At 41.5% G+C, this 12,485-nt stretch overlaps 1 long non-coding RNA gene across 1 annotated transcript; it reads left to right on the top strand.

The window, feature by feature from the left end:
* Positions 1–312: 312 nt before the first annotated feature.
* On the top strand, positions 313–11,812 carry LOC307218965. The gene is made up of 2 exons (XR_013840199.1): positions 313–579; positions 11,560–11,812. It is a non-coding gene; the product is annotated as an uncharacterized lncRNA (long non-coding RNA).
* Positions 11,813–12,485: the final 673 nt, after the last annotated feature.

A 12,485-nucleotide genomic window follows, 5' to 3' on the forward strand; every position in this document is an offset into this window, starting at 1 on the left:
CTCTGGCACTGTATCTTTCCTGTTACTTTGAACAGCTGCTTGGCCACCATGGGGGAGGATGCCAAAATCTCGCAGTATACCCTGTGGTGGCCAAAACAACTGCTCAGGCATTAGAAAAACAACAATCCACCTTTGAATATCACAGAAAAAGCCTTTATGTGCTTTGGAACGAAGTGAAACTCTGGTGATAGTTTTCAGCGGGGAGAAACACAGCCCTGTGGAATCGATGCAGCACGGAGGGTCATTTTAATATGAAGATGGAACAAGCCCTGATGAAGATTGTGTGTGTGTGTGTGTGTGTGTGTGTGTGTGTGTGTGTTTCTCCAGAGTGGATTGTGCCAGCATTAAAACAAAGAGGAAAAATAAATTGAGAACACATTAGAATTCCAGATAAAGGCTGATTACAGATGAATATGTAAAAGTGAATATTAAGAAGATTAAGCAGAACTGAGGACCAGTGTGATATTCCGAAGGGGAATCCCTATCACGAACACCATCCCAATCAGTCATACCCAAAGGCAATCCCTATTTCGAAGTGTCAACCCGACTGGAGCGGGAACTCAGAGTCTTTGGCCACGGGTAACAATAAATATTAAAACCTTTATTATTAAAGTTTGATAGAAACATGAAAAATTTATCCTTGTGTACAAATTATGCTTCTTTTTACAGTGACAATGCAAAGAGGTTTTGCAATGCAATGGTCCAAGTGCCCTCAATTTTTTTTATCACCATCATCATTATTTTAAAAAGAGGGACAAAGAGATAATTATGTTTTCACAAATTTCCTTCTGCCACAGTTACCCACAGACTATGAGAAGGAATAGCAGGAAAGCTGCTGGCAGCTAAATGGATTATTTTACATCAAGGTCACTAGAACAGCCTGTTACACTTTCTTTAATTTTTAATTTTTCACTCCCCCCTTATTTTGTCTCTCTTTTGTTTTTGGGCATTTACCACAGTTTTCCTTTCTTTTTCTTTTCAATCAGACCTTTTCAATCAGTTTGACTGCTTACAAAAATATTGTTAGAAATTATCTAAATAAGAGTTGTTCTGAAATGTTTTAAAATGTTGTACAAGCTTCCAGGATGTATACAGTGTATTTTGGAGGGGCTACAGAAGAAGAACACTTCAACAAATGGCATTTTAAAAATTGTATTGTATTTCCTATGTTTCTTCCAAGGCACATGGTTCCGACTCATTTTGTCATCACAACAACCTTGTAAGGTAGATTAGGCTGGGAGATGGCAACTGACCCAAGGCCACCCAGTGGCGTAGCGTGGGTTGTCAGCACCCGGGGCAAGGCAAGTAATTTGCGCCCCCTAACCCGTGGATTTGCGCCCCCTAACCCGTGGATTTGCCCTAACCCCAGATGTTGCGCCCGGTGCGGCCGGCCCCCCCTGCACCCCCCACGCTACACCACTGAGGCCATCCATTGAGCTTCATGGCTGTCTTGGGATATGAACTTGGAACTCTGCAGTCCCCATCCCCAACTCTAACTGCCCAACCACAGTGGCTCTTTTATCCAGGTGGAAAGATCTTAGGGGGTAAGATTTAGGGTTGCCATAACTTGTTTTCATTCATTTTGTTTCTTGGGCTAAATCAGGCACCCCCCAACTCAGCCCTCCAGATGTTTTGGGACTACAACTCCCATCATCCCTAGCTAACAGGACCAGTGGTCAGGGATGATGGTAATTGTAGTCCCAAAACATCTGGAGGGCTGAGTTGGGGGATGCCTGGTCTAAATGCTTCTGTGCAAAATCATTTCTCCTTCATGGCAGCATTAATAACCTTCCTGACCCTGCCAGCTGCCCACTCCCTGCTAATTTTTTCTCATCCAAGAGGGGCAAGGGTCCAGACCCCCACTTTTCAAAACAGACCCTCTCCCAATAGCAATAAAATGCTCAGGTTGGGAGCTGGTAGCTAGCACAGTAGAGTAAATTCCATGAATGCAAAATATAGCCATAATAATGTGAATCTATCTTGTCGTGATAACATTTTAGGGCAGCTTTGATATGACTTGCGTTGTTCAGAATACTAGCAAATGCTACCCACCAACCAATGTCATACATTGCCTGGCATAGAATTGCCGAAATCCCACAAGCACTTTTTTTTTGCTCCCTGGCAGTAAAAATGCCACGTAATAAAATAAATAGCTAACTTCTCCCCCCCCCCTCCCACAATGCTTTTATGAGCTGCCTGGGGTGGTTGCCTCACTCTAAACTCATGCAGAGGGTTCTCCTCGCACTCAAGCAAACATTCTTTCCTTCCTCTTAAAGGTAAAGGTAAAGGGACCCCGACCGTTAGGTCCAGTCACGGACGACTCTGGGGATGCGGTGCTCATCTCGCTTTACTGGCCGAGGGAGCCAGTGTTTGTCCGCAGACAGCTTCCGGGTCATGTGGCCAGCATGAAAAGGCCACTTCTGGTAAACCAGAGCAGCGCATGGAAATGCTGTTTACCTTCCCGCCGGAGCAGTACCTATTTATCTCCTTGCAAACGTTGATGTGCTTTGCTAGGTTGGCAGGAGCTGGGACCGAGCAACGGGAGCTCACCCTGTTGCGGGGATTCAAACTGCCAACCTTTTGATTGGCAAGCCCTAGGTTCTTGTTGTTGTTGTTTAGTCGTTTAATTGTGTCTGACTCTTCATGACCCCATGGACCAGAGCACGTCAGGCACTCCTGTCTTCCAATGCCTCCTGCAGTTTGGTCAAACTAATATTGGTAGCTTTGAGAACACTGTCCAACCATCTTGCCCTCTGTCGTCCCCTTCTCCTTGTGCCCTCCATCTTTCCCAGCATCAGAGTCTTTACCAGGGAGTCTTCTCTTCTCATGAGGTGGCCAAAGTATTGGAGCCCCAGCTTCAGGATCCGTCCTTCCAATGAGCACTCAGGGCTGATTTCCTTCAGAATGGAGAGGTTTGGTCTTCTTGCAGTCCATGGGATTCTCAAGAGTCTCCTCCAGCACCATAATTCAAAAGCATCAATTCTTCAGCGATCAGCCTTCTTTATCGTTCAGCTCTCACTTCCATACATCACTACTGGGAAAACCATGGCTTTAACTATACGGACCATTGTTGGCAAGGTGATGTCTCTGCTTTTTATGTCATGCATAGGATTGCCCAATTAACATCCATACATGAAGTGTTTGGAATGTACATGAAGTGTACATGAAGTGTGATGACGCAGGATTGGGGAAATATATCTGGATCCCACTAGCTTTGGTAGTCTTGGGGATGGCTGTTATTTTCATATCACCCCTAGGCATCAAAAGCACCCAAGAGTCAATCTGCTTATATATGGGGGATAAATGAAATGTTAGGCATGTAAATTGGGTGTTCCATGGAAGGGGTGTGGGTTGGACTAGGCAGGGTAGAAGTTATCCTGGATCCTAACTCAGTTCAGCTTGGTCACATGATCTGACCATCGGGCATAACTTACTCTGGCAAAAATGGTGGTGTAATTCAACTCTGATTAAAAGGCTTATTTTCCCTCTGCCAGCCTTAGGATGGTTCAGCTGGCAGTACTGAACAGTTTCAATGGGAGTAATTTATGCTGGTTTAAGTTAAATAAGTTCTGGCAGTTTCCTAGGCTTAAGATTTCTTTGCCAACCATTATCAGTTAAAACCACAGTCCGCTTTTACTTCTGGATGAGATGTTTCAGTTCATTTTGCTGTTGTTTCCCCAAGAGATTCTGGCTACCCAACACCTAATTTCTTTAGTGTATAATAATAATAATAATAATAATAATAATAATAATACTAAACGAGTCCCAATGTCAAACTAAAGTTCAGTTCAGTTTGTTAGTGAACCAAAATGAGTTGTTTAAACTGCTATTAAGCAAACTATAATAGTTTCCATTTCTTACAAAAATCAATAAAAATAATTAAAACAACAATACTTCCCTGTGCTAGAAGAACAAGCAATATAACATTTTATCATGGAGTCCAGTGCAATATACTGTAGAAGTCTCTTTAAAGTATTTGCAGCTGTAAATGAATGTTTTTGAATGAAACAAGAAACCCAAAGGTAATTAAATGTAGTTTATGTAAGGTGCAAGTAGCAGCTATTGTTGTGTCTGCAAAGCATTAGCTCATGCTATTGTGATTGCAATGTCTTTTTTTCTTTTTCCCATTCTGGCTGCTTTGGGGAAAAAACACAGGGCATTGGTCTGAAAGAAACAAGGACAAAATAATAGTGGGAGACGCTTAATCTGTGCATTTCTGAATAGTACAAACTGTTAACAAGCATCATGGAAAAACTGTGACTGTGCTGTGGTTATAAGGAAGATAAGATAATGCCTGGCCCAAAGTGGGTTGTGAAGTAGGATGGTGGGAAAGGCACCAGCCAAGAATGTAAAAAGAAGACATTAAAAACTAAAAGAAATGAAAGAAGAGCACATGTGGATTATATTCCAAGTTGCAGCCTTTGGCAACCTATGCAATTTCCCCAAATACACACATTTTTGCAAACCAATTTCCCCAATGTAATGCATTTTGAGTATGTTATTTTCACTGATATGTAAATCTGTATGCTCAATTTTCACTAGTATACGCACTTTTTACACATCACTGGGCTGGAGGACTGCATTATAAAATCCAGAGAAGTGTGTATTTCGAAGGCGCCTGTGTTTTGGTTCAGGTCTTGTTTTAGAAAATGCAAAGCAGGAAGGTTTGCCTTTAAATGTGAACTGAATCCCTGCTTGTAGGCCAGGGAAGAGGCTGGTGGGTGCAATCCTGATCTCTCCTATACTTATTGAGTCTGCATACTTTCATGCCATTAGGATCGCACACCCCACCCTATTCAAAGAAAATCTTAGAAGACTGTGTGAGTTTGGATTGGGTTTGTTTGTATTTTTTTTACCGGGGGTCCTAATTTTACTTTCTACCCCAGCTTCCTAACTTCACCATGTATGTAAGCTTCTACAGATGTACTGAAATGCTAGATGCTGACAGGATGGGAAGTTTCCTTAAGGCACTTCCTTATGCGTTAAATCTCCAAAGAGTTTTCTCTGTGTGTGCTTTATTGGGAGCCATTAAGTATCAAAACAAACTTATGCAGGAGGCGGCTTTGATGTAGGCTTCCTGTAATTTATTTCTGCTGCCTATAGCATGAACTGAATTCCTACCTGATTGTTATTAGCTCCCCAAATATTTATATCACTTGAGATAATCAATGCTTATCACGGTCAATACAGATGTTACAAGTTCCTCCAGAAAGGCGCTGTCAGCATAATAACATTTTAATTATTGCAGCATATGTTTTCAAATGGATTGCTTGTAAACAGAGACACTGTAGATGTAATTAATAGGCAACGTGAAAGGATATTGTACATGTAAATTATCGCTTTCCCCCAGCAAAGAGTCAAAACGCTAATGCAACTTCTTTTGGAGGCATCAGTGCTGCCTTAATTAATTTAAATCATGTGGCTAGTGCTGCCTTTTCTTGCCAGTCCCTTGCGCAGGCATTTTTCTGCAGGATGCTTTCCACGCGACTGCTGTGTAAAACAAATCTGGTTGTGCGATTCGGGAAATATATAAACAGCTAACTTGTGTGATTCCATCTTTTAATCTACACATGATTAAGAACACTATTTATTTATTTTTCCTGAAGAAAGGGAGGCAGTAGGAAAGGGGAAAAGTCTAGGCAACGGCAGGCCTGCATCATGTAGGGCTACCAAGATGATCAAGGGTCTGGAAGCCAAGCCTTATGAGCAACGGTTGAGGGAGCCTGGAAAAGAGGAGATATGATGGCCATCTTCAAGTATCTAAAGGGCTGTCAGGTGGAAGACGGAGCAAGCTTGTTTTCTCTTGCTTTGGAAGGTAGGATTCTGACTAAACATCAGAAAGAACTTGCTGACACCAAAAGCTATTAGACCAGTATTTCTCAACCTGTGGGTCCCCAGATGTTGTTGGACTACAACTCCCATCATTCCTAGCCAACATGATCAGTGGTCAGGGATGATGGGAGTTGTAGTCTAACAACATCTGGGGACCCACAGGTTGAGAACCGCTGTATTAGACAGTGGAGCGGTCTCCCTTGGGAGGTTTTGGACTCTCCTTCCTTGGAGGTTTTTAAGCAGAGGTTGGATGGCCATCTGTCATGGATTTTAGCTGAGATTCCTACATTGCAGGGGGTCGGGCTAGATGACCCTCAGGGTCCCTTCCAAATCTACAACTCTATGATTCTATGGAGGGTAGATTCAGATGTGAGAAACACTGTGTAAGTGCTTCTGTCCCACTTGTTAATGTTTGTTTCACACTGCAGTAGCTGTTGCATTATGGAACTGTGGTGGCTTTTTGACAGATATACTGACATGTCGGGGACATGGGTGGCGCTGTGGGTTAAATCACAGAGCCTAGGACTTGCCGATCAGAAGGTCGGCGGTTCGATTCCCTGCGACGGGGTGAGCTCCCGTTGCTCGGTCCCTGCTCCTGCCAACCTAGCAGTTCGAAAGCACGTCAAAGTGCAAGTAGATTAATAGGTACCGCTCCAGTGGGAAGGTAAACGGCATTTCCGTGCGCTGCTCTGGTTCCCCAGAAGTGGCTTAGTCATGCTGGCCACATGACCCGGAAGCTGTACGCCGGCTCCCTCGGCCAATAAAGCGAGATGAGCGCCGCAACCCCAGAGTCGGCCACGACTGGACCTAATGGTCAGGGGTCCCTTTACCTTTACTGACATAGCATGCTAAATTTCATTCGCGCCAATGGGCATGGTGTGATACAACAAACATCACTGGACAGTGGTGCTCTTTCTGCACAGCTGCGCATCTGTTTCACGAGGAACAGGAAACAACTAGATTGCAGGAGGTTGGACTAGATGGCCCTCGGGGTACCTCCCAACTCTACAATTTGATGATTCTGTGTGCAAAATCGTAATAATATCTTCTTTATTTTTGAAGAGTTGGTTTCTAGTCCTCATTGTTTTCAATGTCCTCCAACAGGAGATCTTAGAATGAGGCACTGCCAATTATCATTCACTCAGGTGAGGCCATGCCCCTGCCATCTTTGGGCACTAACATCTTGTGATATGGAATGTTGCTGCATTTTAACATGGATTTTTTTTTTTTAATCAACACAGACAAGGAAAAAGGGAAAACACACATACCACTACAAGACCACTAATTAAGAAGAAGAAAAGGTAACTTATTGATTAGTCCTTAGGATATCAAGGGTTAGCTTAGAGTAAGAGAACTCCACTAATTAGTAAATATGTCTATTCAGAAGGAGCCCCTGCTGGGTTCAATGGGACTTACTTCCAGGTAAATGTACGTTATATGTGAGGATAGTTGTACTTTTATTGTCAAATCACCATTAGAAAAAATAATAATATGCATTTGTATTTGACTGGAATATGATCAGAAATAGGGACAGGGGAGAAATTTGATTAAGTTTACATTTAAAGGTGAGTTTACCTAATTCCAACTTTCCAAAATATTCAAAGCAAACATCAGAAACCATTTGAAATTTGCAATTCTCTGAATTTTGCAATGCAGTTGTCCTGCTGAAACAATGTGTATTAAGTAAACCCACATAAAATGCTTACACTGGGGGTAAAGTGTGTATAAAAATGAATTATATTAGTGAAAGTGGCTTTGCAGAGATGCGTGTATTAGGATAAACTTGAAATTTACAGGTTTGACAATCCCTGAAGCTCGACGGACTTCGAGTCAGGAGGTAAATGGAAACCATGGTGTTGTTATTAAAAATTTAATTCCTTGCTTTATTGCACTTTCTTAAACATAATCACAGAGTCTGGAATTTTATCAATTCAGTGCTGTTTAGAAGGTTGCTTGGGAGACTTTCAGTTGTGTGCTCTATGTGACTTTGCTGTTGCATGCAGATGTTGAGAAATACCTATTATGTATATCTATCATGTTCCAGAACTTCTGCACTGTTGGAGATTTTTGTCAAAGGTGAGAGTCGGAACCAATCCGGCCACCTCCTTTCTAACAATAGTGACTGTAGTCCATGGGTCATGTATCACTTTCTGAGAACTTTGCATTCTCCCATTATGTTTGTGTCAGTTGATAAGGTTGCAAATATGATCCAGATGCAGCACCAACTACATTCTTCCGGGCTCAGTATCTTGAGATGAGGATGTCCTTGAGACTTATGACATTTCAACAGTATTGTTTTATTTTCAAATATATCAGTAGAGCATGGGAGAGCAGGCCCTGAGCAGATAAGCAAGCAGCATGCCTTCAGAGCTCCTCTGATAGCTGCAAAATCTCAAGCTGGCTATGTCCAACTACCATTTGTTCCTAACCCTACTCAGCAGTAACCACCTGTCATGAAAAGCTATTACAGTGGTACCTTGGGTTACATATGCTCCAGGTTACATACGCTTCAGGTTACACACTCTGCTAACCCAGAAATAGTGCTTCAGGTTAAGAACTTTGCTTCAGGATAAGAACAGAAATCAGGCTCCGGCGGCATGGTGCTAAAGTGGTGCTAAGAACAGTTTCAGGTTAAGAACGGACCTCCGGAACGAATTAAGTACTTAACCTGAGGTACCACTGTATAGAGATCTCTTTAGTTGTTGGGGGAAAAAATCATAAAAATGGTTGTCTTCTCACCAGACCCAATGTCACAACATGACACAAGTGTTACAATATCCAGGACTCCTAAACTCTGAGAAACGTGTATAGTTTTCTACTGACTCATGAACCACTGGCTTTTTCAGCTGGGTCAAGTAGTCCTTCTGAAGACCATTTCAGAAGCAGCTCACTTGCAGTTATTCGCTTTCCAGATCAGACCATCAGAAGGTAAACTAAGGCTGCCATCATTGGAATAAATTCTGTATAGATGTGTAATATTGCACTGTTAGCTTTTATGATAACAAGACAAAAAAATGGGGGGGGGGAGGGGAGAATGAAAAGTAAAGAAGAAAAGGGAAAATGAAAGATGTTGCTAGAAACACAAAAGTTGTTTGGGAAGGAGACACAAGTCTTCACTGCCAAAAATTTGTGCCATGTCTTCTTTTTATTATCTTTGCAAGTAACTGAGTACATATGGCATGTTTGTAAGTAAAGCAGTCAGTGATGTTAGTTACACCTCTGCATTTATTACCTTACTCCAGAGTATTATTAACTTTTACATTCCCCATAAAATTTAATTTATCACTTAAATAATTTGCTTTGTGTCAAGGTTCAGTGTGCTCCAGTGCTTTCCTGCTCATTAAATGAGATATTTTTACTTAATGAGCCAAGGATGTCCTTTGCATTTAACATTAGAATTGATTTCAAACACTCCATTTTCCCAACATTTGTGCATGTAATTTCTCTGTGCGGGCTTTATCCCATAATCTTAAAGATGGGGGGGGGCACTACAAAGAATAATGGCCCATGAATTCCATAGACTTTTTTTTAAATGTATGCAGCATGCATAGTTGGTTATTCTGAAACACATCAACTTGAACTTTTGAGCTCATTCGTGCAGGCCAATATGTGTTTTGGTTATTGGTAGGACTATGACTTTGGAAAGTAGTCTGCTGGCCCACTACAATACCCCTGACAGACCCTCTAGTACAGAGGTGGTTGGTATCTCCACCAAAGATGATGTCTTTAGAGCACCTTAGCTAGGTAGTAGCACTCCACCTCATGAGAAGAGAAGACTCCCAGGAAAAGACCCTAATGTTGGGAAAGATTGAGGGCACAAGGAGAAGGGGACGACAGAGGACGAGATGGTTGGACAGTGTTTTCAAAGCTACCAGCATGAGTTTGACCAAACTGTGGGAGGCAGCGGAAGACAGGAGTGCCTGGCGTGCTCTGGTCCATGGGGTCATGAAGAGTCGGACACGACTAAACGACTAAACAACAACAAGCACTCAGATTATGCAACAGTGTGCTCAGGGCAGTGTGCCTGATGCCATCTATGTGGTCTCTTCTGTTTTTTTTTTTATATATATAATTTTTATTGATTTTCCAACATAAATTTAAAACAAAATAACATACACACATAGACATACAAAAACATATAAACAAGTATAATTTCAGATCCTCTTTTTCATAAACCTTCTTTCTCGGACTTCCCCTTACCCCCCCTCTCTGCATCCTTGTTTTAAATTTTTTCAACAACCCTTCGCTCCAATTAAATAATAACTTATTTTCTTTTTCAATTTCTTCTCCTAATTCATCAATCAATTACAGCTATAATTCTATTTTTTCCTTTCCCTTGACATTTTAGCACTCATCAATTTTACAACAGTTCTTAAGATATACTTTAAATTTCTTCCAATCTTCTTCCACCGTCTCTTTCTCTTGGTCACGGATTCTGCCAGTCATTTCCGCCAGTCCCATAAAGTTAATCACTTTCGTCTGCCATTCTTCCAATGTGGGTAGTTCTTGTGTCTTCCAATACTTTGCTAAAAGAATCCTTGCTGCTGTGGTGGAATACATAAAAAAAGTCCTATCCTTCCTTGACACCAGTTGGCCGACCATATGTGGTCTCTTCTGATTGCATATAGGGCTTTTATGCAGCAGCATAACTTTAGCTAAACAAATCTTTGCTTTCAGGACAACTAGAGTTGAATGGTATTCAGATTGAGACTTGGCATGGCATAAGAAGGTAAAGTTTATTAAAAAAAGTACATTCTTGATAGGAAAGGGCAGACCCACAAAGTCCCATATTTACAGAGGCCATCCTGGTTTCTGATTTGATCCCAATATATTCTGATTTTCCTTAGGCCATCCCTATTTTCATGGGGAAAATGTTGGAGGGTATGAAAGGGTTGTACAGTCCTAGTTAACTATCCAGTTGGAGAAACAAGGAAACCATGCTTTCCTCTTTGTTCTCAGAAGATAGATGCAAGATGACATATCACCTCGAGAATAATAATAATAATAATAATAATAATAATAATAATAATAATAATTTATTCATACCCCTGCCCATCTGGCTGGGTTTCCCCAGCCACGCTGGGTGGCTTCCAACAGAATATTAAAATACAATAGTCTATTAAACATTAAAAGCTTCCCTAAACTGGGCTGCCTTCAGATGTCTTCTAAAAGTCTGGTAGTCTGGTAGAGATCCAGAGAAAGACTGTGAGGAGAAGCAGGAAGTTGTAAAGACGCAGCAAACAAGGACCTATCTCATTAATGAGATAGAGAGCAGTTGGCATAGCCATGAAGTTACATGGATAGAATCTGGAGGTCCCTAGTTTGTCTCTCTGTCTTAACCCACGCAAACCCTTCTCAGCAGGATGAGTCGCGCCCAAACTTCCACACCTTCAGAATCAAATGAATACCTTTCTGTCCACCCAGGCCTTTAAAGCAACTATCCAGTATGGGCCCCTCACTTTTGAAAACTGTGTTCAACTGTGTGCTGAGTTTTAGCAAAGGTCTCTTCTAATATTAATCACAATCAACATTAATACATATTCAACAATTCCAGCTAGAAAAAATACCATATGCTGAATATCAGTTAAGACGAGTTAATATTTGCTTTTCCAAAGCACATTTCTTTCTAAAGAAGACTGCAAAAATAATTTATTTGTATATACTATGAAATTTCTTTATATCCGTGTTGATAGACTGTCAATCACCTTTTTCTCGTTTTGCACGTAGTTTTGCCACATGGAGGAGTTCAAGTATGCAAGACTTTCAGGAAGCGAAAAACCACTAAAAGTTGATGTCCATCTCCTGTACAGCCAGAACAGAAGACTTAAAAAGCCCTTTATGATGCAATTGATCATTCCCAGCATGAGATGTCCACCAGTAGCATTCCAGCTGTTACTCCTCATTTTTTGTAGAGCTTCCAGTAAACCATAATGACTGGACTGGAATGAAATCTGTGGATAATAAAATGTCCTTGCATTGATGCAGCCGTGTAAACTAGCTGATTCAAAAGTAAGAGCTGATTTTAGAGATTTAACTGCTCCTGACACGTGTGGGCACATTATTTTATATTTGCAATGAAAAGTTCGTGATTTTGAACCACTCAATTCTGCTTTAAAATATAAAAAGAAGAAAAGGGTTTTTCCAAACATCCTCAACACATTTATTAAATTTCCTTCATCCCCAAGAGGTATATCATAAATCAGCTTACACATGTGCATAATTGCTGTGATCCAGCAAGGGAGATTGATGCGGATAAGGAGGTTCACATGACTGCAGCTCTTGTGGATGCAGGTCTCCATGGGTGTTTACAAATGGAATCTGAGACAAAATGCTATGGAGTATAGAGTGCTTCTCTTTAGGATTCTAGCCATTCAGCCATACCCTTTCCCAGGACTTTCCATTCCATTCCCCTTTCCCCATCCAGTTTTCCATTCTTCTCCTTCAGCATACCGTGCCCACTGAGCATACTCAGTCTTCATTGTGTTGTTTGTTTCTCCAGCTCCCAAGTTTTCTTTTCTTAAGTTGCATCCCTTTTCAAACCTTGTGTGGTGTAGTGGTTAAGAGTGGTAGATTTGTAATCTGGGGAACCGGGTGCGCGTCTCTGCTCCTCCACATGCAGCTGCTGGGTGACCTTGGGCCAGTCACACTTCTTT

This window comes from Podarcis cretensis (genome assembly GCF_951804945.1).
Source record: "Podarcis cretensis genome assembly, chromosome: 6".
NCBI lineage: Eukaryota > Metazoa > Chordata > Lepidosauria > Squamata > Lacertidae > Podarcis > Podarcis cretensis.